Source organism: Pinus tabuliformis, chromosome 1_2 (assembly GCF_031772625.1).
Source record: "Pinus tabuliformis cultivar Carrire ecotype Pingquan chromosome 1_2, CPIR1, whole genome shotgun sequence".
In the NCBI taxonomy this organism is placed as follows: Eukaryota; Viridiplantae; Streptophyta; class Pinopsida; order Pinales; family Pinaceae; genus Pinus; species Pinus tabuliformis.
The window spans coordinates 663063513-663075426 of NC_142298.1; the positions used below are offsets into that span (position 1 = coordinate 663063513).

Here is an 11914-nt window from a genome sequence, read left to right on the forward strand (position 1 = left end):
AAAACCATCTTCAACAAATTCCCATAAATCTTCTGAGAAAAGAAAAGCTTTCATAACTATTGCCCAATAGTCATAGTTCTTTTCATTAAGCTGTGGGAGCTGAGTGTTAAACATACCCATGCTAGTGCTGGTGCTAGCCATTCCTTGCACTTCTTAACTACGCTTGAAATTCTTGACTGTGTTTTTAAAAAGACTCACTGTTTCTTCAACAGCAACACAGAAAATTAATTTGAGAAATACCTGATCCCTTTTGGCTGTGGCTTCACACTGCTGGAGAGCCTTCACTGCTGCAACAACACCTTCCTTCAGCTTCTTTGAGTCTTCAAAGAGCCTGGAATAGCTTTGATACCACTGTTGGGTATTTTTGCAATGGGGAAATACCAAAACCAACAAAATATTCACCACAGAGACGATGCTCTGTTTACTCTGTCCAAGATCTTTTGACAGGGATCTTTTCAAAAATAGAATGACTCATAAGACAGCATTACTCAGTCACAAAGCATTTCTATTAATTTAAAAGTGAAAGACTGATACAAATTCATCCTCTGCGCAGAGAGGGATTCACTGGAGAGACTCTGTCTCTCTCTCGCTTCTGGTCTTCCACTGCTGTGGGTATTTACAAAGCAGCTTCAAGCTGTTCCTGTGTTTTCTCTATGGTCAACAATACATAACAGTTTGCCTCTGTTATGTTTTCAGCACTGCTGTGCTTCCATTTCCCGTTTCATGAGGAAAACTCCCCGCGCGCAACACTTCACTGTGTCTTACAGTGGCGGACAAATATTTCTGCCCTGTTCTATTTAACTTCCCGCACTGCAGTGCGTTCTTTTTCTTGTTCTCTATTCAACCCCAGCGCGCAGGCTTCATTCTACTCTTTTCTTGTTCTCTGGTCAATACAACAGCGCGCAGGCCCTCCTCTGTTCTATGCTTTGTTCTCTGAACAACTCCCGCTCGGGCACGCTACTCAGTTCTTCGTGAACAACACACATAACACAAAAAAAAAAAACTAACCAGCACAAAAACATATGTGCCGTAGCCAAAATTAAGGCGTTTACCAACTTCCTGCGATCAGACATAAAATCCATTAAATTCCCTGTCTGGCGGTCAACGGGAAAACTTGCTCTCCACGCGAAAAATTGATTTGCTGCAGACCGGACGCACCTTCAGAAAATCAACGGCTGAGAACGCACAATCAGATCGGACGGCTGAGACTACCGTTAATGTCCGCGCAGGTTGACTCGGATCTGGGTCCGCTGTGCTGATCCGACGCAATTCGCTCAACGTCACGGGCAAACGAATCGAACCTTAGCGTCCGGGGAACAACGGTTTCATCGTTCGTACTGGGGACGCGTGGCGGGTTGTGATTGCAGCGGCACCCTTCATACGGAAACAACCATTTGCAAATGGCGGTGCGATATTTATAAGTGGTTTTGCTGCGGTGGTTTTGGGTGACTGGTACGGCTGCGTGCTTGCTGAATTGATGGCGGATTTGGCTGATCACTGCCCTGCCATCGCTGTCACGGTCCACATCTGCAAACTCTGCTGCAGTTGGAATTAACATTCCAACAGACGTTGCATTGAATACCACTTTGTCGCCTCCTTTTAATCCGTACGCTAATAGTCTCAATTATCTACTTTCAAGTTATTTGATTCCCTATGTCGGACTTACGGGCTATGTCGGCGCCAATGCTCAGCTTCAAGACCCCACTGCCAAGCGGGTAAATTACTGCTACGTTTTGTTTTGCATTACCAGTAAATAAATTGTTAGATTTTTTTATTTTTTTTATACATATTAGAGATGGGTATTTGGATGGTCATTTTTCGGGATATTTTGGAATTCGACAGATTTAAGCCATATTCTAGAATCCAGGTCAATTATGCGTATTAAGGATGGAAAATTCAGGAATCGGCCAAAGATAAGCGAAGTCAAATAATTGTTATCTATAATTGTTAGGTATTTGTTTTGTTGTATATTCTATGAATATACAGTTGGTAGCAGGGCGTCTTGGAGTGGAATCGGGACAGGACGCGGTTATCCGTGCTTTATTGTTTAAACAAAAGGATGACAGGGTGGTGCCATATCCATACAAAGTCTCAGATTTCACATCACGGCTCTCCAATCTAAGGAATACTCTGGGAGACACAGGAATTGCTGACCAGGGATTGATTCCAGGATACATTCTTGCAGGCGATAAATACTTTGTTGCATATGCACGCACTCCCGCCCAGATTTTGAGGATAGTCTACGCATCGCGTAACGAATCATCCCCTGGAGGATTCTACCCTCGTGGTGGTGATGGACGTTTTGCACGCCAATATCTCTCCAATTGATCCTAAAATGAGAGAGAGTAATTACTTGTTGCCGTCATTCTTCGCCTTTCTCATTTTCTCCTTTGCTTTCATGTCATATGTCTTGGTCGCAATGTAAATATCTTATATGTCGAGGGCCGTTTGATAAGAAGGGAGCTAACCAGCCATATATTGGTTATTTAATGTTTTTAGAGCACCACGCCACTTAGCCCTATAACACGGGAGTGCGCAAATATTATTTAATGCCGAATTTGCCGGTTCATTGCCTGCTCAAGTGTTATCGCATTAAGTAGCGTGCTGCTTTGAGGGCATTAAATACCCAATATATGCCTGGTTAGCTCTTTCCGTTTGCCTAATGTCTTCCTTTCCATTGTCTCATTATCTAAATTTCCGTTAAGTGGAACTTCAAATAAATAAAGGCTTATAATCTTCCATTTGTGTCCATGTTTCCTTGTTCATTTCAAATGGATGGATTTATTGAGTGAGCCTGGTTTTTTCCACAATAGGGTTTTTAAATAAAGGGATTACTCAAAATGATTATTACTCTTATTTATTTTTTTCACAATAGGGTTACTCAAAATGGTTATTATTCTTATTTATTTTTATATTTAATTCTTAAAATTTAGAATTAGTAATTTATTAGTGTAACCTAGTTTAAGTAAAAGACCAAATTATGTGCTACCTAATAGATTATATTCAATAGTCCACAAATGAGATATACTAATAACTTAGTCCATGTATATCAAAGAATACCATAATGCACTTTTAGTTAGGAGGCATTCACCATTCTAACCTTATCACAATGACCTAATTTTTCAATATAATATGATATAATTTTTAAATACTTCCAATAAATTAAAATTGATGATGAAAAAATAGCATTGAGGTGCTTAATAAAGTATTTGTGCTTCAATAAGTGCATATGTTTCTTTTTATATAAATATAACTCCCTCCAAATTACCATACAAAACCTCAACTAATGTGCCAAGTAATAATTAATTTTAAAAACACTTTGAATGGTTGTAAACAATGTGCACATATTGTCATCTCTTTGTATTTTCATTATAGTCTAAAGTATTCTAGGTGGATCCATCTCAACAACAACAACTGTGGTTTTCAAATGTATGTAATCATTGAATTTTTCTATTAGGTACATATAAGCAAATAATATAGCATTAAATATTAATTTTCAAGTATTTTCTTGTAGAAAAGAATCAAAAATGGAATTCATTCAACAAATAAATAAGGAAGAAAAAGAAACATATCAAAGTTAGTGAGTAATTCTTAATATTTCCTTATAACAACTAAAGATTTGATTTTTCCATATTTTAAATTTGTTTACAACAACCATCTTTGAATGTCTTCAAACAGTTGCTAAGATACAATAAGATTCATGCGAAGAATTGATTGACATTGGGTTAAATATGGGTTGAGTATATGTTGTAACGTCTAAAACTAATTGTGGAATTTGTAACTATATTTGTTGTTTTACTTCTTTGGGTTTATAATTAATAGATCAAAAAAATATTTTATATTAAATCTATGATTTATTATGGCTTATGAAACTTGCACTAAAGAAAGTATGGAAATTAGCCAATAGAGGAGTTGTTGAAAGAAGGCACGAGATTTGATTTTGAAAGAATGTATATAGTTCAAGACTTAATTCTTTCTATGGTAAATTGATTTTAAATTTACATTAATGTATATTATTTATTTCAATTTTCAATATTCTTGAAAATTTAGATACACTCATTACTCTTTATTACTTCATTTTTTATGTTTGTATATGGAACTTGAAGAAGATGAAAACAATCTATGATTCAGAAAAAGAATTGTCCAAATAAATCAAGTCATGGAATCTCCAATTCACTTGACAAGAGGTTCAACCAACAATGATGATCTATTTGGATATCAATCCAAGTTGTTGTATTTTTTAAAATAATTGTCTCTCAAAATCACGCATTTTGTTTAATGTAATGGACATAGATTCCCAATTAAAAGACAAGTGGTTACGAATAACTATCCTATTTTATATGAAAAAGAGCCCCTTATTCATATATCATAAAATATATTTTAATTTATTCTATTGTGCTATCCAATGTGCTTGTCAAATGTTACACCACTAATTAAATATATGGATTATTAAATATTATAATGAAGAGATGTGAAATATGATGATATAAAAAAATAATCCAAACATCATATACAAATGCATTAATCATAATTTAATTTTTATGAATATTGTTATAAATTATATGTCCATTTTTCAATGAACAACAAAATTCAAAAGTCACAATAATTTCACTATCACATGTTGATGTTTCTAAAATACATAAAATAGATATTGCGACATCATATATTAATGTGCACCGATCCAAATACAAGTTTTTCAGCAACGATATTAATAATATTAAAAAATGGTATCTTGATGTGTTCATAAATACAATAACTAGGCATCTGCATAAAATCAATACGCACAAGGAAGATATGCATTTCATGCACGAGTGCATTATTCTTTTTGTAAGCTTGGAAGAATATTTCCATTACTTTTAAAAAATATGCAAGTTGTGGTACAAGATTAGCATCCAGCACATGGTCTCAACCTACCCATAAAGAAACCAAGTTTGTTGACCATCTCGTTGCATTATAAGCCATCCAAAATCTGAATAGTTTGTGATTGTCCAAGAGACCAAGAAAAACTTGGCATCCTTTATAACCCCTATAAACCATTTGTACCAAGGTTCCTTTCTAATCATCTATTCAAAACTAGTCCGAAACAAACAAAAACCATTCTCATCTAAAGAACAAGCTAATCATCTGAAGATTCAACTAGTTTTGGGTCTTTTGCACTAGAGCCCGACAATTGAGTTTGAAGCAAGTAAGGAATATGATTCTCTATGTGAGTAAGATGATAATTTTGTTTCTGGATTTTGTGATGGATTAACTAAAATTCCTCATGAATGGCCTGAATTTCATCTTCGGGACATGAAATGTTTGTAGTCCTCATCATCAAAACCTTCGCTAGAAGGTTCTTCCGCGACCAATATGTGAATAAAGACTATTGGTATAGAAAACAATGACCTCAGGTGTGGCCTCGGTCTAGAACCATGTACCCCAACTCCTCTAAGATTTCCCGATCAATGATATTGACGTGATTAACAATCTATGCCTCCCATTCATCAACTGTCTCGCGAGCCCATGGGTGGGCGTTAGTTCTATATGCTCTAGAATCATCTAAGGAATATCAAGTTCTCGTATCTTATTTGGGTTATATTGTATCTTATGAGGGTGTTAAGATAGACCCTAAAAAAGTTAATGTCATTAAGGAATGAAAAATCCCACAACCATAAAGAATCTTTGAGGATTTCTCGCGTCGACAAGATATTATTTCCATCTTGTTAAGAATTATGGGAGAATATCAAGACCTCTATCAAAATTACTGAAAAAAATATTCATTTTCTCGGACTTCACAAGGAGATAAGGACTTTGAAAAATATTAAAGAGGCAATGTGCCAAGCACTAGCCTTAGCTACGCTAGACTTCACAAAATCCTTTATTGTGGAATTTGATGCCTCAAGAAATGGTATTGGTGTTGTTTTAATGCAAGAAGGAAGACCCATTTCATTTGAAAGCCATCCCATGAAAGGAAAGTATTTATACAAACCTGTTTATGAGAATGAAATATTGGGAATGCTACACGCACTAAAGCAATGGTGACCTTACCTAATGGAAATACAATTCAATGTAAAATTAAATCATGTTCTCGGACTTCACAAGGAGATAAGGACTTTGAAAAATATTAAAGAGGAAATGTGACAAGCACTAGCGTTAGCTACGCTAGACTTCACAAAATCCTTTATTGTGGAATGTGATGCCTCAAGAAATGGAATTGGTGATGTTTTAATGCAAGAAGGAAGACCCATTTAATTTGAAAGCCATCCAATGAAAGGAAAGTATTTATACAAACCTGTTTATGAGAATGAAATATTGGGAATGCTACATGCACTAAAGAAATGGTGACCTTATCTAATGGAAATACAATTCAAGGTAAAATTAAATCATGATACTCTTAAATATTTTTTGTAACAAAGATTATTTTCAGAAGAGCAGCAAAAAAGGGTCACAAAGATGTTATTTTATGAATTCGAAATCATTTACAAAAAATGGAAGAAAAATGTTTTTATAGATGCACTCTCAAGATATATGAGGATGTGGAAGCATTTCTTTGTGGCATTTCAATTATCCAACTTGATTGGATAACCAAAGCAAGGGATGAACGAAAGAATGATGAAGAGGTATGGGCACTCATTCGAAAGTTGCAGCAAGATACTAGTACATCTGATACATTCAGCTCGAAAAGTGATTCGTCATGGTACAAATATCATTTATATATTTGTAAGAATTACCAAATCAAACAAAAGATTCTTTTGGAATTGCACGCCTCCCCCTTACGATGGAACACAGAATTTTTAAAAACTTATCATAGGTTCAAGAAGGATATTCAGAAGTTTGTGGAAGACTGTTTGGCTTTCCAACAAGATAAGCTTGATAGAATTAAGACTCTAGGTCTCTTATAATCTTTATCCATTCTAAGTTAGCATTGGGAGAAGGTCTCAATGGATTTTATCACAGGTTTACCCAATTTTGAAGGAAAGAGTGTCATCATAGAGGTAGTTGATAGAATTACCAAGTATGCACACTTTTGTGCATTATCTCATCCTTTTAAATTGATACATTTTTCTATTGCATTTATGAAAAAAATTCAAAAGCTGCATGGAAACCCAAAGATTATTGCAAGTGATAGATATTCCATTTTCACTGGAAATTTTTTGATGGAATTAATTTCTTGTCGTTATACTCAATTAGCTCATAGCTCATCTTATCATCCTCAATCTGATGGTAAAACTGAGATAGTGAATAAATGTTTGGAAGGATATATTTTTTTTCTTTTTATATGACAAATAAATATAATGGTTCAAGTGCTTATCTCTAGTTGAATGGAACTATAACACTTCCTTCCATAATGAAGCAAAAATGGCCCCATTTATGGCACTTTATGGACATCATCGAGCATCCATCACATCATATTTAAGAGAAAACTCTAAGGTTCAACGAGTGGAAGACCACATCGATCATCAACAACAAGTTCTCTAGCTCATAAAGGAAAAACTCACTTTCGCACAAAATCGAATGAAACAACAGGAAGATCAGTATCGCGGTGAAAGAAGTTTTGATGCAGGTGAATGGGTATTTTTATGGCTACAATCATACAAACAAATGGCCCTCAAGAAAGCTAAGAAGGATAATAAATTATCACCCAATTACTATGGTCCTTACAAGGTGTTGCAAAAGATTGGTACTATGGCATTCAAATTGGAGTTTCCTATGTCTTCCTGAGTAGACTCAATTTTCCATATTTCAAGCTTAAAAAAGTTTGTCGGTGACAGGCTCTGAGTTTAAGTAGTTTTTCCAAAACTTGAAAAAGAAGGAAAAAACATATTTGAGCCCAAAGGAGTCATGGAAGAAAGAACCCAATAGCTACGATTCAATTAATTTTAGAGTATCTCATTAAGTGGATTAACTTATCCATTGACACTTCCACATGGGAGGATGCAAATTTTATACAGAAGCATCCAGGACTACACAAACATTGAGGACAACACTTTTTTGAAGGATAATCCATATAATACTAGTGTATCCCCTTTATTTTGATTCTTAATGTAGCCCCTATTGTTATTATTGTGCCCATGTATGCCCCATATTGTTATTGTTGTGCCCCATAGAAGCCCATTATTGTTATTATTTTTCCCTTACATTATTATTATTTATATATAGGATCCGATTATATTATGAGCCCTTCCACTTCCATGTATTCCATTATTTTTCCTAAATTTTTGCTTATCCCTTTCATTTTGTGGCTGGAGCACTTGGTTTCTTGTAAAAAAATCCTGTCAGGATTTTCATTTTTGACTTTCTTTCTCAGAAGTCTTTGTTTCCTTTGGCTATTTAGGCCTCTAGCATTCCATGAAAGAATCTTCATAATTAACATGGTTTTTAAGAGGAAAGTGTGGCCTCAAGGGATTTCATCTTACGTGAGTTAAGGAGCATCTGACCTAGCTCTTGAAGTGCTTCATTGTTTGTCCATCAGCCTCTCTTCTTCCTGTTTTTGGAATTGGTATTTGTTTGATGTAATACTTGGGCCTTAACATGTAGACACTTTGTGGTGCCAAAGCCTCTTTTCTACCTTTCAGTTTTATATTTTGCCTTGCTAGGAAGAGAAAATTTACTCTGGCTACTTCCTCCTCTCGGATATGTTCCATTCCTTTTTGCTTCCATTGCTCTACCATGGTGTTGAGATCCATGCCCTCCCTCTCTAGTATTTCAATGAGTTCCATATCCTCTGTTCCTATTTCACTCACTATCATTTCCGCATCTCCTTCTAAGTCTTTTGTTCGGGTCACTCAAAGCTCTCTTTGTCCCAAGAGTCGAGCATTAACCTTCTAAAAGAACGAACATGTTAGTAATAAACCTTAGGATTAATATTATAAACCTCATGATCAACATTATAAAAGTATGTGATTAATAAACCCAAGGGATTAATATTAAAAACCCAAGGGAATAACATTAAACCTTAGGATTAATATTAAATCCTAAGAAGATAATCTCGACGATTAATAAGCCCAAGGGATTAATATTATAAACCCAATAGATTATAAACTAAAGGGATTAAGATTGAACCCTAAGATTAATATTATAAACCATTGGCTTAATATTAAACCCTAGGAATATAAACCCTATGATTAATATTAAAAACCTTAGGAACAATATTATAAACCCAATGGATTACTAAAACCATTGGATTAATATTAAAATTCTGAGGGATTATAAACTGAAAGAAATAACATTACACTTTAGGATTAATATTCAACTATGGGAATATAAACCCTAATATTAATTTTATGAACCTTAGGATTAAGATTATAAACCCAAGAGATTAATACTATAGATCCAAGGAATTAATAAATGTAAAGTATTAATATTATAAACTCAATGGATTCTAAACCGAGGGGAATAATTTTAAACCCAAGGGATTAATATTATAAACCTAAGGGATTAGTGCACCCAAAGGATTAATATTAAAAGCCAAACCGATTGATATTATAAAACCAAGGCATTAATTAAAATAAGTAATTAATACTAAAAGCCTAAAAAAACCAAAGGATTAATAGTATAAACCCATGGTATATAAACCCTAAGATACACATTATAAACCCTAAAACAAACATGGTTGGTCATGGTTTACCATGGTTGACCATGATTTATCATGGTTGACCATGTTTTAATATTAAAAACCCAAGGGATTATAAACCCTCAGATTAATATCATAAACTATAATAATAAACCCAAGATATTAATGATAAAATCCAAACACTAAGATTAGTATTATAAAATCTAATAATAAAACCAAGATATTAATGATAAAAACCAAACTCATTAATTTTATAAACCTTAGGAATAATAGACCCAACGGGTTAATATTATAAACCCAAGGGATTATAAATATTATAAATCCAAGGGATAAATATTATAAACTCTTAGGATTAATTAACATAAGTGATTAATATTAATATTATAAACCCTAAAATTATAAAACCCAATATTTTAAACAAAACATTTCAAACCCTTATATTAAATGTGATATTATAAAACCAATATTAAAAATCTCAATATTATAAACTCAAAGGATTAATATTATAAACCCTATCATTATAGACCTTAAGATTATAAACACACAGAAATAATTGTATAAATGTAATAATATGGCTGGGTACATGCACAACAGGATATAGTCTTGAGAAGTTGCAGACGACAAGGTGGCTATGGTACAACTATAAGATACGGGAACAAGATTTTGGTACATATCTCAGGTACAGGTCACAGGTACAGATCAGAAGTAGAGAGTACGAGATGTACGGGGTACAATATTCTCTTTAGCTTTGCAGGATCAATATATGGTTGGGTACATGCACAACAAGATATAGTCTTGAGTAGTTGCAGACGACAAGGTGGCTATAGTACAACTATAGGATACTTGAACAAGGTTCTGGTACATATCTCATGTACAGGTCACAGGTACAGATCAAAAGTAGAGAGTACAAGATGTACAGGGTACAATATTCTCTTTAGCTTTACAGGATCAATAAAATTTTGTAAAAGGAATCTTCAGTATCACATCATCAGAGAAGGTTGTACAAAATAGAATAGACTCTAGCCTCTAAGAAGGGATGTTTTTAGCTATGTTTGTGATTGTTGTGACCATCAAGGGTGGTGTCACAGTGTTATGGCGTTATAGCAATGGTCACATTATGTAAATTGTTTATGTAATACCTTAGCATGTGTCAAAGAGAGAACATGGAATGAAATGTTATTAGGTAAGTAAATGGTAATAGGAATTGGAAGTTAAGTGTGAAAGTCTTAGTTATATCTTCATATAATTCCATATCCAATTTGCTTTTGCATCATCCTCTTAATAATATTGTTTCTCTTTGTCTCATTTCATAATCCTCAGTGATGTGATTGCCTCTCTTTTAACCTTCCTCGAGCAGTTCTACATTTGAAGAGTGCAGGATAGGGAAACACTGACCATGTGCTGTATTGGGCAAACAGATATTTAAATGGACTTAAAGTGAATATGATAATAAGAATAATCTAATGTAAAGTTACAATTTAGCTAGGCTAACCTCAAATGAATGTTTGATGTACGAAATTGGTTTGGATTTATTTATTTGTAAGGCCTCTTTATTTACTCATAGAGAAATTTATGAAAATTTAATTTCTATTTTTTAATCGTTTAATGAGAATAACATATTTTAGCCAGACACTAAATTGATGTGAAAGATTTTTTGTTTGTGGCATAAGAGATCTCTTCATATTCTATCTTTTCTGGATTGTAACATATTTTAGCTAGACACTAAATTGATGTGTAAGATTCTTTGCTTGTAGCATAAAAGACCTCTTCATATTCTATCTTTTCTGGATTGTGCCTATGACTTTCAAATAGGAAACACATATTTTTAACTGCTAGACTCACTGAAGTTGTACATTAAACTTCTATTAAGTGAACATTTTGCCTATTTTCAATTGAAAAAATTACAGTAAATAAAAACATAAAGAGAATAAAAAAATGTGTTGTCAATTAAATACATCAACAAATTTCTACTTTTTGATGTCAATTCTAATTAAAATCAATTTATGTTTATAGTTTAGTCAATTCAAATATCAAATTTGCAGTTAGAAATACCACTGCATCATCTTATTTCTATGCCTTCTTTGCAGTAGGCACTGCCCTTTTCAGTTTAGGAGAAGTTTCCCTATTTATAGCCTAGGTAGGGGCAAGCCCCTTGGCAAGATCTGGTTTCTTTGCAGGTATCACCTTTTTATCAGGCATTGTTGCATTTCCTTCTCTACCTTCTTACCAAAAGCTTGAAGGAGTTCTTGATCTTTATGAGCTTACCAAATTTGGCAAGATTTCTCAGCTGAACTGATAGCAGCTTCTTAAAATTGGCAGGGAGCTGGGATTGGTACTTGCTGCTAACATAGGTTGTTA

General features: G+C 34.0%; 1 pseudogene; it reads left to right on the forward strand.

The window, feature by feature from the left end:
- The first annotated feature begins 1795 nt into the window (after window positions 1-1795).
- On the forward strand, window positions 1796-2328 carry LOC149207433 (ferritin-like catalase Nec2 pseudogene; annotated as a pseudogene).
- The last annotated feature ends 9586 nt before the right edge of the window (window positions 2329-11914 follow it).